Raw genomic sequence first — 21,991 nt, 5'->3', positions numbered from 1 at the left:
ATGCTTCAAGAAAATGTTTTCTTGCATTCTGTTTGGTTGACATAATAAACATTGAATTGTTCCTTGCTATCTGGGTGGTTTAATTTGTAGCATGTTGTTCCCACTGGTCATGAACATAACAGTTCTGCTTGCTTATTCTTTACGTCTGGCCTATCCATATACAATGTCAGTTATGGTCTGATATAGCATTAGAGTTTGCCAGATCCAGTTAGAGTGTAACTGTCAAACTGCTGTCACATTGTAACTAACATTTAATTTCAATATCTTGACACCATTTACAACCTTAATTACAAAACAGTCCACTAACTATGCAATATGGACATCACATCAATTTAGACATACTTGAAGATGGTAACTAAGCCGAAACAGTCTGTCCAGTCTGTCGTGAATAAAGATTACTTATTGTGAGCAGCTATTTGGTGTATGTACTCAAACAAACCCTAAAGAAGAAAAACTGTTATTTAATCTGCAAACTGATGACATGTTGGTATTGAAGACGTACAAGTCATCATTGTTCTTGTGTGTTCATGTTTTAAATGCTATGACATTTTAACACCGTTAGTAATTTTTGACAAATGGCAGTTCCTTGAAGACATCTATATTAAGATTTCCATACAGCAAATATTGGAGTATTTTAATTGTAGTGTTGTAGCAATGTTAGCAACTATATCAAAATCAAATCCTTTTTATTTGTGTGAAGACAACATGAGGGATTATCAAGCACAAGTTACTTCTTTATAGACAACAGAATACAATGTTACACATTTAACTTTCATCAATGTCAGTCTACTGTTGAATATTACACAGTTTATATTTTACAAAATTTACTCCACATTATAATTAAATTATTAAATCATTTACATATTACAATGCTGTAGATGGCCTTTCTTTTTAGCCATGATTCCATCACCATTCTAAATTTGTTGTGTGGCATTACCTTGATACTTTATGGTACTTGTTCAGAAACACCTTGTCAGAGTGCGCAAAATTGTTTTTGGTCTTGAATAGTCTAATCCAGTTGACATTTATCTAGTTTCTGTTCCTGGTTTCGTACATATGGACTCTAGCCATAGTTTTATATATATATATATATATATATATATATATATATATATATATATATATATATATATATATATATATATATATATATGCCTTTGCCTTTAAATATGTCTGCTTGTGTCTGTGTATGTGCGGATGGATATGTGTGTGTGTGTGTGTGCGAGTGTACACCTGTCCTTTTTTTCCCCTAAGGGAAGTCTTTCCGCTCCCGGGATTGGAATGACTCCTTACCCTCTCCCTTAAAACCCACATCCTTTCGTCTTTCCCTCTCCTTCCTGAAGAAGCAACCATCGGTTGCGAAAGCTAGTAATTCTGTGTGTGTGTTTGTGTGTTTTGTTCATGTGCCTGTCTGCCGGCGCTTTCCCGCTTGGTAAGTCTTGGAATCTTTATTTTTAATATATATATATATATATATATATTAAAAACAAAGATTCCAAGACTTACCAAGCGGGAAAGCGCCGGCAGACAGGCACATGAACAAAACACGCAAACACACACACAGAATTACGAGCTTTCGCAACTGGCAGTTGCTTCGTCAGGAAGGAAGGAAGGAGAGGGAAAATGAAAGGATGTGGGTTTTAAGGGAGAGGGTAAGGAGTCATTCCAATCCCGGGAGCGGAAAGACTTCCCCCCTTTTTTTTTTTTTTTTTTTTTTTTCCCCCCCTAAGGGAAGTCTTTCCACTCCCGGGATTGGAATGACTCCTTACCCTCTCCCTTAAAACCCACATCCTTTCATTTTTCCCTCTCCTTCCTTCCTTCCTGACGAAGCAACTGCCAGTTGCGAAAGCTCGTAATTCTGTGTGTGTGTTTGTGTGTTTTGTTCATGTGCCTGTCTGCCGGCGCTTTCCCTCTTGGTAAGTCTTGGAATCTTTGTTTTTAATATATATATATATATATATATATATATATATATATGGGTATTTTGTAAATAAAATAGAAAGAAACTTCCACATGGGAAAAATATATTAAAAACAAAGATTCCAAGACTTACCAAGCGGGAAAGCGCCGGCAGACAGGCACATGAACAAAACACACAAACACACACACAGAATTACGAGGTTTCGCAACTGGCAGTTGCTTCGTCAGGAAAGAGGGAAGTAGAGGGAAAAATGAAAGGATGTGGGTTTTAAGGGAGAGGGTAAGGAGTCATTCCAATCCCGGGAGCGGAAAGACTTCCCTTAGGGGAAAAAAAGGACAGGTGTACACTCGCACACACACACACACACACACACACACACACACACACACACACACACACACACACACATATCCATCCGCACATGGTGGATGTGCGGATGGATATGTGTGTGTGTGTGTGTGTGTGTGTGTGTGCGAGTGTACACCTGTCCTTTTTTTCCCCTAAAGGAAGTCTTTCCGCTCCCGGGATTGGAATGACTCCTTACCCTCTCCCTTAAAACCCACATCCTTTCATTTTTCCCTCTCCTTCCCTCTTTCCTGACGAAGCAACTGCCAGTTGCGAAAGCTCGTAATTCTGTGTGTGTGTTTGTGTGTTTTGTTCATGTGCCTGTCTGCCGGCGCTTTCCCGCTTGGTAAGTCTTGGAATCTTTGTTTTTAATATATATGTGTATTTTCTTTGACATAGACAAGAACTTAGACTATGTGCAATCTGGAAATGGGTCATACTGTATTTTATATTCAGTGAAGTTTTTTTTGTAAGAAGTTGCATTTTGTAGACCAAAAATGTGTCTTATTACTTTCATGTAGATGTATATAGCTTACAAGCTTAAGAATTTTGATATCAACTGCAATATGTTCAACATGTTTTTTGTAATTCATTTGTTTGGCTGTTTGGCTTTAATGTGGGGTTACATTATACACTGTTTCTGGAAAGGCAGTCACTTTCCCTTTTGCTATTTCTACAAAACTGATCAGTAGTGTGGTAGCCTGGAAGAGAAAAATAATGAACTTCTAATCTTTATGACAAAGCTCAGCCGAACAAAGCAAATTTATAGCTGCAACTGGATGTTAAGGAAATACGTGTTTTCAAAATTTAGCTTACATGATCTTGTGTAAACACTAGTATTTATTTATTTTCTTTCAACTTCTGCAGCTGTGATCAGATTTAAATCCATTATTTTAAATGAAAGGCTGAAAACAAGGGGAAACTACAGCTGTAATTTTTCCCGATGGTATGCAGCTCTACTGTATGGTTAAATGATGATGGTGTCCTCATGGATAAAATATTCTGGAGGTAAAATAGTCCCCCATTTGGATTTCTGGGTGGGGACTACTCAGGAGGACATTGCTAAAAGGAGAAAGAAAACTGGCGTTCTACAGGCCAGAGCATGGAATATCAAATCCCTTAATTGGGCAGGTAGGTTAGAAAATTTATAAACGTAAATGGATACGTTAAAGTTAGATGTAGTGGGAATTAGTGAGCTTCGGTGGCAGGAAGAACCAGACTTCTGGTCAGGTGAATACAGGGTTATAAATACAAAATCAAATAGGGGTAATGCAGGAGTAGGTTTAATAATGAATTAAAAAAATAGGAATATGGGTAATCTACTACAAAAAGCATAGTGAACCATTATTGTGGCCAAGATAAATATGAAGCCCACGCCTACCATAGTAGTACAAGTTTATGTGCCAACTAGCTCTGTAGATGATGATGAGATTAATGAAATGTATGATGAGATAAAAGAAATTATTCAGATAGTGAAGGGAGATGAAAATTTAGTAGTCGTGGGTGACTGGAATTTGATAGTAGGAAAAGGAAGAGGAGGAAAAGTAGTAGGTGAACATGGAATGGGGGTAAGGAATGAAAGAGGAAGCCACCTGGTAGAATTTTGCGCAGAGCATAACTTAATCATAGCTAACACTTGCTTCAAGAATCACGAAAGAAGGTTGTATAAGTGGAAGAAGCCTGGAGATACTGAAAGGTGTCAGATAGATTATATAATGGTAAGACAGAGATTTAGGAACCAGGTTTTAAATTGTAAGACATTTCCAGGGACAGATGTTGACTCTGACCACAATCTATTGGTTATGAACTGTAGATTAAAACTGAAGAAACTACAAAAAGGTGCTAATTGAAGGAGATGGGACCTGGATAAACTGACAGACCCAGAGGTTTCAGAGAGTTTCTGGGAAAGCATTAGGGAACCATTGACAAGAATGGGGGAAAGAAATACAGTAGAAGAAGAATGGGTAGCTTTCAGAGATGAAATAATGAAGGCAGCAGAGGATCAAGTAGGTAAAAAGACGTGGGCTAATAGAAATCCTTGGCTAACAGAAGAGGTATTGAATTTAATTGATAAAAGGAGAAAATACCAAAAAGGCAGTAAATGAAGCAGGCAAAAAGGAATACAAACATCTCAAAAGTGAGATTGACAGGAAGTGCAAAATGGCTTAGCAGGGATGGCTAGAGGACAAATGTAAGGATGTAGAGACTTATATCACTAGGTGTAAGATAGATACTGCCTACAGGAAAATTAAAAAGACCTTTGGAGAAAATAGAACCACTTGCATGAATATCAAGAGCTCCGTTGGAAACCCAGTTCTAAGCAAAGAAGGGAAAGCAGAAAGGTGGAAGGAGTAAAAATAGAGCCTATACAAGGATGATGTTCTTGAGGACTATATTATGGGAATGGAAGAGGATGTAGATGAAGATGAAATGGGAGATATGATACTGCATGAAGAGTTTGACAGAGCACTGAAAGATCTAAGTTTTCATACAAGGCCCCAGGAGTAGACAATATTCCATTAGAATTACGGATAGCCTTGGGAGAGCCAGCCCTGACAAAACTCTACCATCTGGTGGGCAAGATGGATAAGACAGGTGAAATACCCTCAGACTTCAAGAAAAATATAATAATTCAAAAAAAAAAAAAGGGGGGGGGGGGGGGTTGACAGATGTGAAAATAACTGTTTAATAAGCCATGGCTGCAAAATACTAACATGAATTCTTTACAGATGAATGGAAAAACTGCTAGAAGCCAACCATGGGGGAGATCAATATGGATTCTGTAGAAATGTTGGAACACGTGAGGCAATACTGACCATATGACTTATCTTAGAAGCTAGATTAAGGAAAGCCAAACCTATGTTTCTAGAATTTGTAGACTTAGAGAAAGTTTTTGACAATGTTGACTGGAATACTCTCTTTGAAATTCTGAAGATGACAGGCGTCAAATACAGGGAGCGAAAGGCTATTTACGATTTGCACATAAAACAGATGGCAGTTATAAGAGTCAAGGGGTATGAAAGGGAAGCAGTGGTTGGGAAGGGAGTGAGACAGGGTTGTAGCCTCTCCCCGATGTTATTCAGTGTGTATATTGAGCAAGCAGTAAAGAAAACAAAAGAAAAATTCCGAGTAGGAATTAAAATCCATGGAGAAGAAATAAAGATTTTTTAGGTTTGCCAGTGACATTGTAATTCTGTCAGAGACAGCAAAGGACTGGGAAGAGCAGTTGAACGGAATGGACAGTGTCTGGAAAGGAGGGTATAAGATAAACATCAACAAAAGCAAAACGAGGATAATGGAATGTAGTCCAATTAAGTTGGGTGGTGCTGGGGGAATTAGATTAGGAAATGAGGTGCTTAAAGTAGTAAATGAGTTTTGCTAATTGGGGAGAAAAATAACTGATGATGGTTGAAACAGAGAGGATATAAAATGTAGACTGGCAATGGTAAGGAAAGGATTTCTGAAGAAGAGAAATTTGTTAACATCGAGTATAGATTTAAGTGTCAGGAAGGAATTTATGAAAGTATTTATATGGAGTGTAGCCATATATGGAAGTGAAATGTGGGTGATAAATAGTTTAGACAAGAAGAGAATAGAAGCTTTCGAAATGTGGTGCTACAGAAGAATGCTGAAGACTAGACGGGTAGATCACATAACTAATGAGGAGGTATTGAATATAATTGGGGAGAAGAGAAATTTGTGGCACAACTTGACTAGGAGAAGGGATCACTTGGTATTACATATTCTGATGCATCAAGGGATCACCAATTTAGTATTGGAGGGCAACGTGGGGGGTAAAAATCATAGAGGGAGACCAAGAGATGAATACACTAAACAGATTCATAAGGATGTAGGTTGCAGTAGGTACTGGGAGATGAAAAAGCTTGCACAGGATAGTAGCATGGAGAGCTGCATCAAACCAGTCTCTAGACTGAAGACCACAACCACAACAACATTTTAAATGGAATTTTTTTTTTTTTTGTAATCCCAACTGTTACTGATTCATTTGAATACCATTGTAACTTAATTATTATCTTAGGTCTAAAAATGTCTCTCAGTAATATTTGTCAATATTTGTATTTACTTGGTAATAGTTAAATGAAGCTTAAGCTCTATGAAACTACTACTGTTACGTTACTGACCAATGATGAGGCACTAGATATGACAAGATATTTACGATAATATGTTTGACTTCATCTGTACCATCTGCATTTACTTTTATGTCTCATATATGTGGTGTGTGATCTTTCAGATGTGTCCATAGAAATGGACATCATTTTGATTCTTCAGCCACCATGAATCAGAAAACAAAGGAGTTAAAGACATCAGTTTCCAGAAGACATTGATTTATATCAATGGGTGAGTTGAAAATTTGTGCTGGACCAGGCTGCAAATCCGGCTCTCTTGCTTACTAGTGGAATGTGCTGACTACAACATGGTCTGGACACAGTGGTCATCACAACCACATGGACAACCCTAGCATGCCTCCCTTGAGACCAAAATTCTCAACTTATACTAACACTGCCGATTACAGCCAGCGATCCCTTCAGTCAAAATGCACACTAAACTTGAGCGCTAATAGGGATTCTAAAAGATACCACAAATAATGAGGCTAATGAGAAGGCTCACTACATTATTATGTGGTAGAAGTTGAGAATTTGGGTCTGGCAGGTGGTGTACTATAGGTAGTCCATGCAAATGTGGTGGTCACAGTGCCCAAATATCATAGTGATCAGCATATCTGCCTAGTAAGCAGGAGTCCTGGGTTCAAATCCTGGTCTGGTACAAATTTTCAACTTGCTCCATTGATATAAGTCAATGCCCATTTCAGCCTAAAATAATGAGGTAAGACTTTTTTCAAAATTTGCATAAAAATGTTAAGAATGATTTCTGTACTGTGCAAGTGTTTTTGTTGTTGTGGTCTTCAGTCCAAAGACTGGTTTGATGCAGCTCTCCATGCTTCTATGTCCTGTGCAAGCCTCTTCATCTCCCAGTACCTTACACTGATCAGCCAGAACATTATGACCACTACTTAACAGCTGGTACGTCCACGTTTGGCATGGATAACAGCAGTGATGCATCATGGCATGGAAACAGTGAGGACTTGGTAGGTTACTGGAAGGAGTGGGCATCACATCTGCACAAACAAGTCACATAATGCCTGTAAATTCTGGAGAGGGCAGCTGTAAGCTCTGATACCATGTTCAGTCACATCCCAGATGTGTTTGATTGGGTTCAGATCTGGCAAGTTAGGGGGCAAGCCTATCAATTGGAACTCACCACTGAGTTTGTCAAACCACTCCGTCACACTCCTGGCCATCATGTTGAAAAATGACAGTGCCATGCAGGGGTGTACTTGGTCTGCTACCAGTGTATGATTCTTCTTGGCTGTCGCGGTGCCTTGCAAAAGCTGCACTGGATCCATGGAAGCCCACATGAATGTTCCTCAGAACATAAAAGAGCTGCCGCAAGCTTGTCTCCATCCTGCAGTACTGATGTCAAGGAGCTGTACCCTGGAAGATGATGGATTCACTCCATCCTATCTGCATGATGAAGAAGCTATCAGGATTCATCAGACCTTGCAATGCTCCACGACTGCACCAATATCCAGTGCCAATGGTTACATGCCCATTTCAGGTGTAGTTGCTGATATGGTGCTAACATTGGCACATGCTTGGGTTGTCGGCTGCTGAGGCCCATTGTTAGTAGTGGTGTTTACTGCACTGTGTGTTCAGACACACTTGTAATCAACCCAGCATTAAAGTCAGATGTTAGTTTCACCACAATTCATTGCCTGTCCTGTTTTAACGGTCTGCAAGCCTACGACATCTGACATTTGTAATGAGAGAGGCTGTCCAATGCCACGATGTCTGGGTGTATTTTCATCTTGGTTTTGCCATATGTTATAGACACTCATCACAGCACTCCTCGAAAACCCAACATGTTATGCCAAGCCTACAGGCCATTGCAATTTGCCTTTGGTCAACCTCACACAGATCACGGGGCTTCCCCAATTTACACACTGACAGCATGCTCACTGATGCTACATGCACCATACATCTGTCTTACTAGCAGTCAGATCCGTAGTAAGTCAGTGGTCATAATGTTCTGGCTGATCAGTGTATAACCTGCTGAACCTGCTCACTGTATTCATTTCTCAATCCCCCTGTACGACTTTTACCCCTCACACTTCTGTCCAATACTATCCTGTGATCCCTTGATATCTCAGAATTTGTCCTATCAAGTAATCCCTTCTTCTAGTCAAATTGTGCCACAAATTTCTTTTCTCCCCCATTTCTATTCAGTACCTCCTCATTAGTTATGTGATCTAACTATCTAATCTTCAGCATTCTTCTGTCTCATCACATTTCAAAAGTTTCTATTCTCTTCTTGACAAAACTGTTTATCATCCATGTTTCACATCCATAAATGGCTATACTCCATACAAATACTTTCAGAAAAGGCTTCCTGACACTTAAATCTATATTTGATGTTAACAAATTTCTCTTCTTCAGAAACACTTTTCTTGCCATTACCAATGTACATTTTGTATCCTCACTACTTCAGCTGCCAGTTACTTTGTTGCCCAAATAGCAAAACTCATCTACTACTTTAAGTGTCTTGCTTCATGATCTAATTATCTCAGCATCACCTGATTTGTAATTTTCAGTGTGATAGAATCTGGAGCTGCACTGCATTTTTTGAAAGATTTCATGATGCCTTCAGCTGCCATTCTCTTTATTTCATATATTATTGTACAATTTTGCCCTTCAGCCATTTCCAGTGTCTAAAGTGGAACAATGGAAAATCCAGGATTGAATGTAACAATATTAGAGAAGTAAAGTTGCTACTCAATATATAGCAGAGATGCTGAGTCACGATAGGCACAACAGAAATATTCTTACAACTATAGCTTTCAGCTATTAAGGCCTTTGTCAGCAATAGACACAAATACACACATGTGCACACACACACACTCACACAAACGCAACTTGCACACATGTCAGTCTCAGACAACTGAAACCACACTGCGGAAGCATTATACATTGGATACATTAGTGATACTTGTGATTTTGATGTGGGAAAAGGGCATATCTGTAGATATACTAGGCACACTATAACTTACTTTATGGATGATTTAACTTGACTACATATCCACCACCAAGACACTGTCCATTCTGTTCAACAAGTCTTCCAAGTCCTTTGCCGTCTCTGACAGAATTATAACCATATCGGAAAACCTCAAAGTTTTTATATTTCATCTCCCTGAGCTTTAATTCCTTTTTCAAATTTTTATTCGTTTTCCTGTTCTTCTTGATCAATGTTCAGACTGAATAACATAGCCTCATGTATCTCCACATTTCTTCAGAATCCAAACTGATCTTCCCCAAGGTCATATTCTACCAGTTTTTCCATTCTTCTGTAAAGAATTCTTGTTAGTATTTTGCAGTCAAGACTTATTAAACTGATAGTTCAGTAATATTCACACCTGTCAGCGTATGCTTTCTTTGGAATTGGAATTACTACATTCTTCTTGAAGTCTGAGTTGTCTACGTCTGGGGCCTTGTTTTGACCTAGGTCTTTCAGTGCTCTGGCAATTCTTCTCACAATATTCATTTATCCTATTTCATCTTCATCCAAGTGCATTTCCATTTCTATAATACTGCCTGCAAATTCTTCTCCCTAGTATAGATTCTCTATGTTCTCCTTACCTCTAGCGATATATGCTTTGAATCCATGCATTTGTCCTCTAGCCAATCCTACTTAGCCATTTTGCGCTTCTTGTCACTCTCCTTTTTTAGATGTTTGTATTCCCTTTTGCCTGTTTCATTTGCTGCATTGTTATATTTTTTCCTTTCATCAGTTAAATTCAATATCTTATATGCTGCCCAAGGATTTCTACTAGGCCTTGTCTTTTTCCTATTGGATCTTCAGGTGCCTTCACTACTTCATCTCTTACAGTTACCCAATCATCTTGTATTGTAATCCCTTCCCCTGTTCTAGTCAGTTGCTGCCCAATGCTCCTTTTTTTAAACTTGCAACAACCTCTGGTTCTTTCAACTTACCCATATCTCATCTCCTTAATTTCCTACATTTTTGCAATTGCTTCAGTTTTAAGCTAGAGTTCATGACCAATAAATTGTATTCAGAGTCCATATCTGCCCCTGGAAATCTCTTACAATTGAAAATCTGGTTCTGCAATCTCAGTCTCACAATTATATAATCAATCTGAAACCTTCCAGTGTCCCCAGGTCTCTTCTGCATATATAAACTTTTTTCATGATTCTTAAACCAAGTGTTAGTGATGATTAAATTATTCTCTGTGTAAAATTGTACCAGGTGGCTTTCTCTTTCATTCCATTTCCTCTGTCCATATTTACTTAAAATTTTTCCTTCTCTTCCTTCATGTACTTTATAATTTCAGCCCCCCATCAAAATTAAATTTTCGCTTCTCTAAATTATCTGAATAGTTTCTTTTATCTCATCATACATTTCTTCAATCTCTTCATCACCTGCAGAGCTAGTTGACATGTACTTTTGTACTACTGTGCTATGTGTGGGCTTCATGTCTATCTTGGCTACAATATTGTATTCACTATGCTGTTCATAGTAGCTTACCTGCTTTCCTATTTTCTTATTCATTATTTAACCTACTCCTGCATTATCCCTATTTGATTTTCTATTTATTACTCTGTATTAACGTGACCAGAAGTTCTGTTCCTGCTGCCACCGAACTTCATTAATTCTCACTATATCTAACTTCAATCTATCCATTCCCTTTTTAAATTTTCTAACCACACTTCCTGATCAAGTGATCCAACATTCCATGCTCTGGTCTGTAGAACACCAGTTTTGTTTATCCTGATGATGATATCCTCCTGAGTAGTTCCTACCCAGAAATCTGAATGGGAGACTATTTTACCTTTGGAATATTTCACCCAAGAAGATACCATCATCATTTAACCATACAGTAGAGCTGCATGCTCTCAGGAAAAACTACAGCTGTAGTTTCCCTTGCTTTCAGCTGCTCACAGTATCAGCACAGTAAGGCTGTTTTGATAGATGTTACAAGGCTAGATCAGGCAAGCACCCAGACGCCCCTGAAACTACTGAAAAGGATGCTGCCCCTCTTCCAGAACCATATGTTTGTCTGGCCTCTCAGCAGATATCCCTCTGATGTGGTTGCACCTACAGAGTGTACTGTATTGCTGAGGCATGTAAGTATTACAATTGTGCAAATAATTTGATGATCTTGGATTGTCCCATTATTTCGGTAGCTAAAATTCAGTTGTTTACTTTTTGGCCATATGTTTGAGAGATTAAAAACAAGTGTCTCTATAAATTTCACAATGGATTTTTGTTTGAATTTTTTTGGATGGGGAGGAGGGGGGGGTGTAGATGAAGTGCCAAAATGTTCGCTTCTTCAGGGCCCACCTATTGTGTGCAGAAAAAGTTACATTGGTGTTAAAATTGTGGAATTTTTTGTTTGATGTTGAAAAACTAAAATCAGTATCAAATTACTGGATGAACTGAAACTTCTCTGCTTTCTCTTCATCTACATATTGCTACTAATAACAGAATACCAATTTTATTAAAATATATTATAATTCATGCTTTCTGAACAAAACTTAAAGATAAAAAATTGAAATACAAAAAGGTTTAATGTTTTGTGAAATGATTTGTTTAAAAGTAAGAACTAAAATAGAGTATAGAAACATTTGATGTACCTTGGAATGATGTACAGCATCAAAATCATGTAAAGCAAATGAGGTGCCAACAAGTTCAATGTTTAACTAAGAATCTTATGATTTTTTAGACTGCTGTATGATTATGAGTGTCATTCAAAGGCTTGTTAAATAGTTCTTTTATCTTTTTTGTTTCTTACTTTTACACAGATTGTTTCACACAATATTTTACCCTCTTTCCTTAATCATGTGTATCTAATCCTCTACTTATGGAAGAAGCCCTACAACACAAATATATTCCTTCATATGAGAATGTAACTGTAATGGGATAAATTCCAGTAGAATTTGAAGCAGAAGTCAAAGACCAGAAGCCAGACGGCAGATGCTGTTCATTGAACTACATGATCAGCTTCTGTGTTGTCAGATCACCAGTGCCAAAACCAAGTCACAGACATTGGCAGCAGCTGGCCATCATCCATGCTTTATTAGCACCCCTCAGCAGCAGCAAGACTGGCCTTGGTCCGGCTCTTTAGAAGCCTCTATGGCTTTACTGACTTGTGTCTGTTATGTCAGAGACCAGTCATTGCCCTATTCCATATGATTCACAGTGTCCCACAAACACTGCACTTATGCAAGTTCAACACCAAGAACAAGAATGTAATTGCTGATCTAGTTAAGTACATCGTGTTCAGCATTGCAGGGCCATGCACAATGCTTGCTGTGTCAATGGGAGTCTTCACCATAAACTCTGCAGTCACCAGTCACGAACAAAGGACCTCTGCATGTCTACCCAGCCCTGGAAGCCAACACTGCACCAGCCACCCACATCTACTCTTCACTATTGGTCTGGACTTTGAATCAATGCAATGCATTTGCTGCACCACCCAGAATTCTGTGGCCTACCATAGAAGTAGAAGACACTGCTGGCTGGCCTTTTTCTACACAGCAACCTGCATATTTGCTGTCAGAACTGAAATCTTTGGGAGACTAATGGAATAACAATAACCAACAAAAGATACAGCATGCTGATGGCAGAAGACTAGAAACAGTGATTCAACAGGGACAGCATGAGGTGTAAGTAGTAACCCAACCTTTTTATTTTCACTATCGGGATTATGTACAGCCTTTGGTTTAACTTCCTATATTTTTTCCCATTATGTCTGTGTTAGATACCACTGTAGTGTTCAGTAAGGGACCAAGGTTCAAAACATTAATTTCAGTAATATGGACCAAGTGTATTTTACCTGGGCACTCTGCCTCAAGCACTAAGTCACATCCAATAGCATGTTGGATTTACCATCAGAAAGGTCATTACACGAAACACTGTTGGAAGTGTGCTTGGTTTAGATGTGGGGAACTGTGTGTGCTGAGAGGACTTAAGAATAGACTGAAGTAACTGTAAATTTCACTTTTAGAAAGTAAAATGAGAACTGTAAGTAGTTAATGTTTAGGTAACAGGTTAGAGAAACTTTTAGATTAGACTCAGATTGTGTGGGATATGAGTATAGTTGAAACATAGCAGCTCAATAATAAGGTAAGGATAACCAGTGGTATGTAAGCACTGACCAAGTATGGCATAGTTTGAGAGCAGGAACAGAATTGGATGGTTCAGATTTTCTGTCTGTACAATATGCATGACTGACCAAAAGAAGCAATATGCTGAGGCACCACATGGATGGGTGACTTGTGACTGTCAAAGATGTCATCAATTAAATCACTCCTGGTTTGCCAGGACACAATGCACATACACTCCTGGAAATGGAAAAAAGAACACATTGACACCGGTGTGTCAGACCCACCATACTTGCTCCGGACACTGCGAGAGGGCTGTACAAGCAATGATCACATGCACGGCACAGCGCACACACCAGGAACCGCGGTGTTGGCCGTTGAATGGCGCTAGCTGCGCAGCATTTGTGCACCGCCGCCGTCAGTGTCAGCCAGTTTGCCGTGGCATACGGAGCTCCATCGCAGTCTTTAACACTGGTAGCATGCCGCGACAGCGTGGACGTGAACCATATGTGCAGTTGACGGACTTTGAGCGAGGGCGTATAGTGGGCATGCGGGAGGCCGGGTGGACGTACCGCCGAATTGCTCAACACGTGGGGCGTGAGGTCTCCACAGTACATTGATGTTGTCGCCAGTGGTCAGCGGAAGGTGCACGTGCCCGTCGACCTGGGACCGGACCGCAGTGATGCACGGATGCACGCCAAGACCGTAGGATCCTACGCAGTGCCGTAGGGGACGGGACCGCACCGCCACTTCCCAGCAAATTAGGTACACTGTTGCTCCTGGGGTATCGGCGAGGACCATTCACAACTGTCTCCATGAAGCTGGGCTACGGTCCCGCACACCATTAGGCCGTCTTCCGCTCACGCCCCAACATCGTGCAGCCCGCCTCCAGTGGTGTCGCGACAGGCGTGAATGGAGGGACGAACGGAGACGTGTCGTCTTCAGCAATGAGAGTCGCTTCTGCCTTGGTGCCAATGATGGTCGTATGCGTGTTTGGCGCCGTGCAGGTGAGCGCCACAATCAGGACTGCATACGACCGAGGCACACAGGGCCAACACCCGGCATCATGGTGTGGGGAGCGATCTCCTACACTGGCCGTACACCTCTGGTGATCGTCGAGGGGACACTGAATAGTGCACGGTACATCCAAACCATCATCGAACCCATCGTTCTACCATTCCTAGACCGGCAAGGGAACTTGCTGTTCCAACAGGACAATGCACGTCCGCATGTATCCCGTGCCACCCAACGTGCTCTAGAAGGTGTAAGTCGACTACCCCGGCCAGCAGGATCTCTGGATCTGTCCTCCATTGAGCATGTTTGGGACTGGATGAAGCGTCGTGTCACGCGGTCTGCACGTCCAGCACGAACGCTGGTCCAACTGAGGCGCCAGGTGGAAATGGCATGGCAAGCCGTTCCACAGGACTACATCCAGCATCTCTACGATCGTCTCCATGGGAGAATAGCAGCCTGCATTGCTGCGAAAGGTGGATATATACACTGTACTAGTGCCGACATTGTGCATGCTCTGTTGCCTGTGTCTATGTGCCTATGGTTCTGTCAGTGTGATCATGTGATGTATCTGACCCCAGGAATGTGTCAATAAAGTTTCCCCTTCCTGCGACAATGAATTCACGGTGTTCTTATTTCAATTTCCAGGAGTGTAATAGCAGAAAATCAAGCCAGTGAAAGTAATTGACAATGCTACCTTATACATACTTAAAAAGGGGCTGAATTTCACACCAACACCGACAACATTACCATCAGGACAATACATCAGCGCGGTGGAACAGGCTGCTCTTGCACTTCCACAAGATGCTGCAGAAGAAATATGATCAGAAACATACCATGTAATTGCCAGGGTGGCTCCACTGAAGCCAAACATCTACAAGGAAGAGAGGAAAGCACTGAAGTGGCTCCGAGAAGATGCCGAGACTGTGGTCCTCCCAGCAGATAAAGGAAATTACACAGTCCTACTACCATGTAATGTATACAAACAAAAATTGTACGACCTATTAGAAGGCAAAACCTATTGGAGAATCAAAGACGATCCTACCAATAGAGTGAAAAGGAAGACTATTGAGCTTCTCCAGCATACCTTTGAAGATAAGAAGACGATGAAGAAACTTCGTCCACAAGCATCTGCACCCCCTAGACTTTACGGACTACTTAAAGTCCATAAGAATGGATTGCCTCTCCACCCAATTGTAAGCAACATTGGAGCACCAACATATGAATTAGCAAAACATCTGATGTCAATGCTCAGTCCCCTTGTGGGCAAATGTCAGCATCACATCAGAAACTCCGTGCATTTTGTCCAGCAGCGCCAGAACTTCTGATTGGGCCAAGAAGAACTCATGGTGAGCTTTGATATGGTATCCCTGTTTACTAGGGTACCTCTAAGAGACTCCCTAAGCCTCAAAGGAGAAAAATTTGGACCAACAGTAACAAAAGTTTTTGAATTCGTACTTATGTCAACATAGTTTTTGTTCGATGGGAACTACTACGAACAAACTAATGGGTTAGCAATGAACTGTCCACTATCAACAGTAGTGGCCAACATGTTTATGGAGGCTTTTGAAGAAGAAGACAAGCCTTCTTGTAGACGATACATTCGTAATCTGGCCGCATGGGCGACAACGCCTCCAAGACTTTCTGCAGCATCTGAACTCGTTGCACCAGAATATTAAGTTCACGATGGAGGTAGAAGAAAACAACCAGCTTCCATTTCTGGATGTGCTCATCAAGCGAAGACCAGATGGCACACTAGGACACAGCATCTACCATAAGCCGACACATACAGATTTGTACCTGTATGCCTCCAGCTGTCATGCTCCTTCACAGCGAGAGCTGTGCACAGAGTTCGCAAAATCTCGGACTGCAACAGCCTAGCAGCTGAATTGCAACACTTGCAGGCTGTGTTATGCATGAACAGTTACAACAACTGACAGATGAAATGGACCTTAAGACCGAAGAAGCTGAGACCGCAGCCTTCTGAGGACAAAGACAAACCGGTTGCGACAGCGATCATAGCATATGTCGGGAACACATCAGCAAAGATCAGCAGAATACTCAAACATTGGCTAGACATCTCACCACCATCTGCTACAACTGCATATTAGTAAAACTGATAATCACATTAAAAATTCTGTGCACTTTATTGAAAAATTGAAGGACATTACTGTCAGCCCATGTGATATCCTTGTAAGTTTTGATGTGGTATCCCTGTTTACCATAGTTCCTGTTGACAAAGCTGTTTCATACATAGCTGATATGCTTCCCACTGATATAGTAGCTCTGTTTCCACATTGTCTGTCCATGACTTCTTTTCAGTATGATAATGAGTTTTACGAGCAAACGGAAGGAGTTACCATGGGCAGCCCTCTGAGTCCAGCTGTTGCCAATCCATTCATGGAATTTTTTGAGCAGCAGGCGCTGCAGTCTGCCAGTAAAAGCCCTTTTGAGTGGTATCGGTATATGGAAGACACTTTTGTGGCATGGAATCATGGTGAAGAGTAATTATACGGTTTCTTGGTGCACCTAAATATATTCATCCAAAGATACAATTTACTATGGAGAAAGAGAGCAATGGACAACTAAATATTCTGCATGTATCAGTACTCAAATGGTCAGATGGGAATTTAAGGCATAAAGTGTATAGAAAAGATACAAACACTGACCGTTACATTCAAAAGGATTTGAACCATCATCCCAAGTAGAAGAGAGGTGTCATTAAAATGTTGGTGGACAGAGCTAATAAGTCATGTGAGCCAGTTTATTCGCAAGATGAACTAAATCATTTGTGAATTGCTTTTAACCAAAATGGATACACTGACAATGAGATAGATTGAGCACTTCATCCCAGAAGACAAGTGTCTGACCACATTCAGCAATAACAACCGTTAGGTGGAAAAGCTTTTCTTCCATTCATCCGCAATATTATTAATATTATTGGGAAAGTTCTGGCCAAGTTTCAAGTTGACACAATCTTTAGACCCACTAAGAAGGTTAGTGAGTATTTAAGATCAGCGAAAGACACACGATGCCCCTCAGCAACTCCTGGTGTATAAAATTCTGTGTAGCTGTGGGAAAGTTTATATTGGAACAACGAAAAGAAGTGTCAGTACCCTCTCAACTGGACCAAAAGGAACTGTCAACTAGGACATACCAACAAATCAGCTGTAGTGGAACAAGTTTTTAAAGACAGTGATCATGAAATAAAATTTAGTGATACAGGCATGCTAGCCAGGACATCACATTATTATGCAAGTATGTATAGGAAAGCTATATAGATTCAGAAACACCACAATAATTTTAATATAAAACAGAAAGGTTTGAAGTTAGGCAAGATATGGCAGTTGACTTTGCACCAATGATGTGACAATCGATTACCTTCAATTGAGAATAATGACAATAGTCAGAGATAGACCTACAGTCAGCCCCACATGATGTATGGTGGTCCCCTCTACGTGATCTATATAAATGGGACCTCCTCTGCCTGGAAGAGAATTTTGACTCACCTCAGAAGATGTTGCCCGCAGTTGGCAATGAAATATCAGGAATTTTTGTTTGTGTTCTATTTAAATGTACTTCCATTTAAAATGTGAGACTGTCACATTTGCTGCCCTCTTAATATTTACTAATTTTAATTTGCTACATATATTACTGGTAGGTTACTCAATACAATGATTTTAGACCCTTTGTTAGATTCTGTTTTTAGTGCATTTAGTACTAAGATTTATTAATATTTATTTCTCTTTCTCATGATATATATCTTCAATTTTTAGTGAAATAATGTTGCTTGAATTCTGTCTGTGAGTTTGCTCATAAACTGTTACCAATGTTTGTTTGATTTTATTGCAGAAATGAATAAACAACAAAAAACAGCAATTTTGTATTAAGTTACCAGAGTCCAGATTGCCTGAAAGTGTACAAGAAGCTGTGTAATTTGAAGCAACACCTGAGAAATAAGTATGTCCATCCTCCTCAATTCCAGTGTCCATACTGCCCTCAAAGAACCACACAGCAAAGCAGCTTAAGACAACATATTATTCAGAGACATGATGGCAACATTCCATGTTTTTAAATAATTGCAGGATAATGGGAAATTATTGTTGTTAATACAAGTGCTGTAACATAAATATGGAGTCAGCCATTTATTAGTAACTTTACCTTAAGAACTTGAGCTTCCATATTGTGAACTGCTGCAAATATACAGATATGAATTTGAGATCATCAAAGTGACTTAATTTCTTACACAGAGTGAAACCAAGAGCGCTCTCTCTTTCTCTCTCTCTCTCTCTCTCTCTCTCTATCTCTATCTCTATCTCTATCTCTCTATCTCTCTCTCTCTCTCTCTCTCTCTCTCTCTCTCTCTCTATCTATCTCTCTCTCTCTCTCTCTCTGTGTGTGTGTGTGTGTGTGTGTGAGTGTGTGTGTGTGTGTGTGTGTGTGTGTGTGTGTGTGTGTGTGTGTGTGTGTGTGTGTGTTCACTCCTAATGTATAAGAGTAACAAGTAAATGAAACAAAACAATAGAGTTCAGTTCAGTTCTACATTAAAATGTAAACAGTATGACACATTAATAACAGATGATATTACCCATACTTTATTTCAGACACTTGTTCCTTGCTAGTAGAGACATAAATATAGCTTAACTAATGTAAATAGATAATGACAAAATGGAGAGAATAAATTCCTAGTTGCCACATAGAGAATGTGCTGAGTCACAGGGAGGCACAGTGAAAAATACTGCTAAGATAATTAAGTTTTCGGACAAAGTTCTTCTTCCAAAAGTGACGGGGCACCTGAAGATTGTGGCCATGTGTGTGTGAGTTGTACCTGAGTAAATGTGTGTGTGTTTTCTATTTTGGGAGAAGAACTTTGTCCGAAAGCGTAATTATTTTAGCTCTCTTTTTCATTGTGCCTGACTGCAACTCAGGGCCTCCTCTATGTGTTGATTAGCAACCTATCCTTTCCCTATTGTTGTTATTGTCTACTGGACAGTTCATGATACACATTCCATGAGCTCATCTTTAACTTGTAAAGTTATGGTTGGGTATTCTGCTTATGTGGAAACCAATACTCTTTTTTTTTTTACACTTATGGTTCATTTGTTGTTTTATATCCACATTCATATGTGCCTGGGTGTTTATTTGGTTTTGTATATAGTACACTTGGTAACTCATCACTCATCACTGACTGGTATGTTAGTGTCATCAGCAAACGATACTGTTTCACTATGTTTGGCATGTTGGTGAAAATTTATGGTATATATCAAGAAACGTATTAGCACATTCCTTGGGGGACTCCAATATTAATGTATTCTGGTGGAGAAAATTGTTTTAAGGTATGACTGAAGTTAGCTTGAGTGATCTCCATCCACTGTACTCTGTTTTTCAGGAATGAATGAAATTGCTTATTTGCCCCCCCCCCCCTTTATTACTAATTCCTCCAGTTTACTTAGAAGAATTGTAAGTATCAAAAGCTTTGGTAAAGACGAGGAAGATACGTGTTATATGCTCTCATTTCTCTACTGCTTCCAGAACAACATTTATAAATTGAGAGATAACTGATGCTGTGCTTTTACCAGATCTGAAACCAAACTGTTCTTTACACAGAAGATTGAACTTCGTTATATGCCCCAAGAGTCAATTTTTATTTGATTTCTATTAATGTTGAAAATGATAAGAGTAAAGAGATGGGTCTATAGTTTTCTATGGTTTCTGGGTCATCTTTCTTATCTAGAGACAGGATTTTTGTATTCTTTAGTGTCAGTGGGAAGTGACCCACAACAATGAAGGATTCATTTATGATATGCACAAAGGACTCCACAAAGTCCTTCAGCAAGCACACACGTACTTCATCTATATCTGCTAAGGTTTTAATTTATAGGTTGTGCACGACACTGCTGGGTTCTTCCACAGGGTTGCAGCATCACTGTGTTTAGTATACTGTACAGTGTTTGTATAGGCTGGGCTTTATAAAACTACTGTTGCAGTAGGTATCTATATTGCTGAAGCACTGATGTGCAAAGTTTGCTAGATTTTCGAGGTCATGTACTATGGTACCATCAAGCTGAAATTGCGTATTTACTAGCCTCCCTTTTTTTCCAGGTTGCTTTGGTTTTATTTCCTGCCTTTTAATCATTTTGGATTTTTTTCTGTTAGTAACACTTTTCTGTACTTCTTTTTGTATGTGTGGTGACAGTTTCTAAATGCAGGTTAATTTTGTTTGTTTTTTATGCTGTTGAGGTATTTAAGGTTTATGGAGGACTTCCTTATCCCATTGGTCATCCAGTCATAATTTTTTTTTGTACTATAATAACTCTTTGTGCTTTTGGAAACACTTCTTCAAATTTGAATGTATATATCTAGAGGAACTTTGAAAAATTTCCATTCATAGTAGTCTCTCTGTCCACTTCATCTCATGTGTGATTTTTCAACTGCGTGACAACTTCAACTCTTTCTGGATTAGAGAAAACCCTTCTGTATGTGAATATTTTAGTTTTGTTTTCTATGGATACATTTAATTTTAAGATCTGACTGGAGTGATCTGAAAGGCCAATATTATCTTCTATATCATAACATTGTTTCTCTACCTCGGTCAGTATATGACCAATGACAGACACTGTTAAATAGTCAAACCTCTGGAGAAGGATGTGTTTTCAGATTTTCAGTTTGGGGTGATGTTGGGTAATTGTTAGTGACTCTTTTGCAGCTGGTTCACGTGGACAGTTGTAGGATTAGACACATATGTGGATAGTTTGTGGAAGATTTGTTTGCAGACTATATTTGGAGGGGAGTGCATGTCTGTGAAAGCCTTACTAAGACCTTTAGCATACTATGCAAGGGATTAATCATCATTGCAGTTACTCTGTACTTAAATTACATTTCATACCAGAAATGTGTGCCAGGCCCAGACTTCAGGTCAAGGGAAGTGTTTGATTCCAATTTTGTTGGTTTGATGTAGTTTTTGAGTAGTGGTGATTGTGGACATGGTTCTAGTTTTGAGTTTGATGATTTGGTAGTTTCTGTTGACCTGTATAAGTCAAGGGAAGTGTTCGATTCCAGTGGATATTGTTTGTAGTTGATTTTGGGAATGATGTTGTCATTTTATTTTATCGTTTTTGTCATTTGGTTTAGAGGTGTCTGTTTATTTTTAGTTTTCCCCACCCACAAACCCCCAGTTTCCCCAGCTTGTCCCGTTAGTTTCATTATATTTTTGGAGGAATATGTATTTGATGGTTTTTCGATCTATTTTTGTGTTTGTTGTCATGTTTATGTAATGATGTCATAGTCACAATATGGGAGTTGTTGTGAATGGTTGTTTCCTCCATATTGTTGATGTCATTGGTCAAAGCAGATGGGTGGAATTGGACATTTCCGTTAACCGCAGACTTCAACCCAGACATGTGTCTTTCAAATGTAATCCCGTTACTGTCTGAGCTACCTAGGCAAATCTTATGGCCTTTTCCAGAGCTACTATACTGTAACCCCATCCCATATATGATAAACTCTTGCTGCAACT

At 39.6% G+C, this 21,991-nt stretch overlaps 2 protein-coding genes across 14 annotated transcripts in view; both read left to right on the top strand.

Moving 5' to 3' along the window:
* LOC126355229 (uncharacterized) overlaps positions 1-4,810 on the top strand; it is a 283,576-nt gene extending 278,766 nt beyond the window's left edge. The window contains exon 2 of the mRNA XM_050005507.1: positions 4,704-4,810. The gene's annotated coding sequence lies outside the window, so the exon portion shown is untranslated. The remainder of the gene's footprint in view (positions 1-4,703) is intronic.
* The window catches only part of LOC126355227 (longitudinals lacking protein, isoforms A/B/D/L), a 718,131-nt gene that overhangs the window by 310,949 nt on the left and 385,191 nt on the right, over positions 1-21,991 (top strand). The gene's annotated exons all lie outside the window — the stretch shown is intronic.

Source organism: Schistocerca gregaria, chromosome 3 (assembly GCF_023897955.1).
Source record: "Schistocerca gregaria isolate iqSchGreg1 chromosome 3, iqSchGreg1.2, whole genome shotgun sequence".
Classification (NCBI taxonomy): domain Eukaryota; kingdom Metazoa; phylum Arthropoda; class Insecta; order Orthoptera; family Acrididae; genus Schistocerca; species Schistocerca gregaria.
The sequence above is the reverse complement of the archived record's forward strand: the minus strand, read 5'-3'. Positions and strand labels throughout refer to the sequence as shown.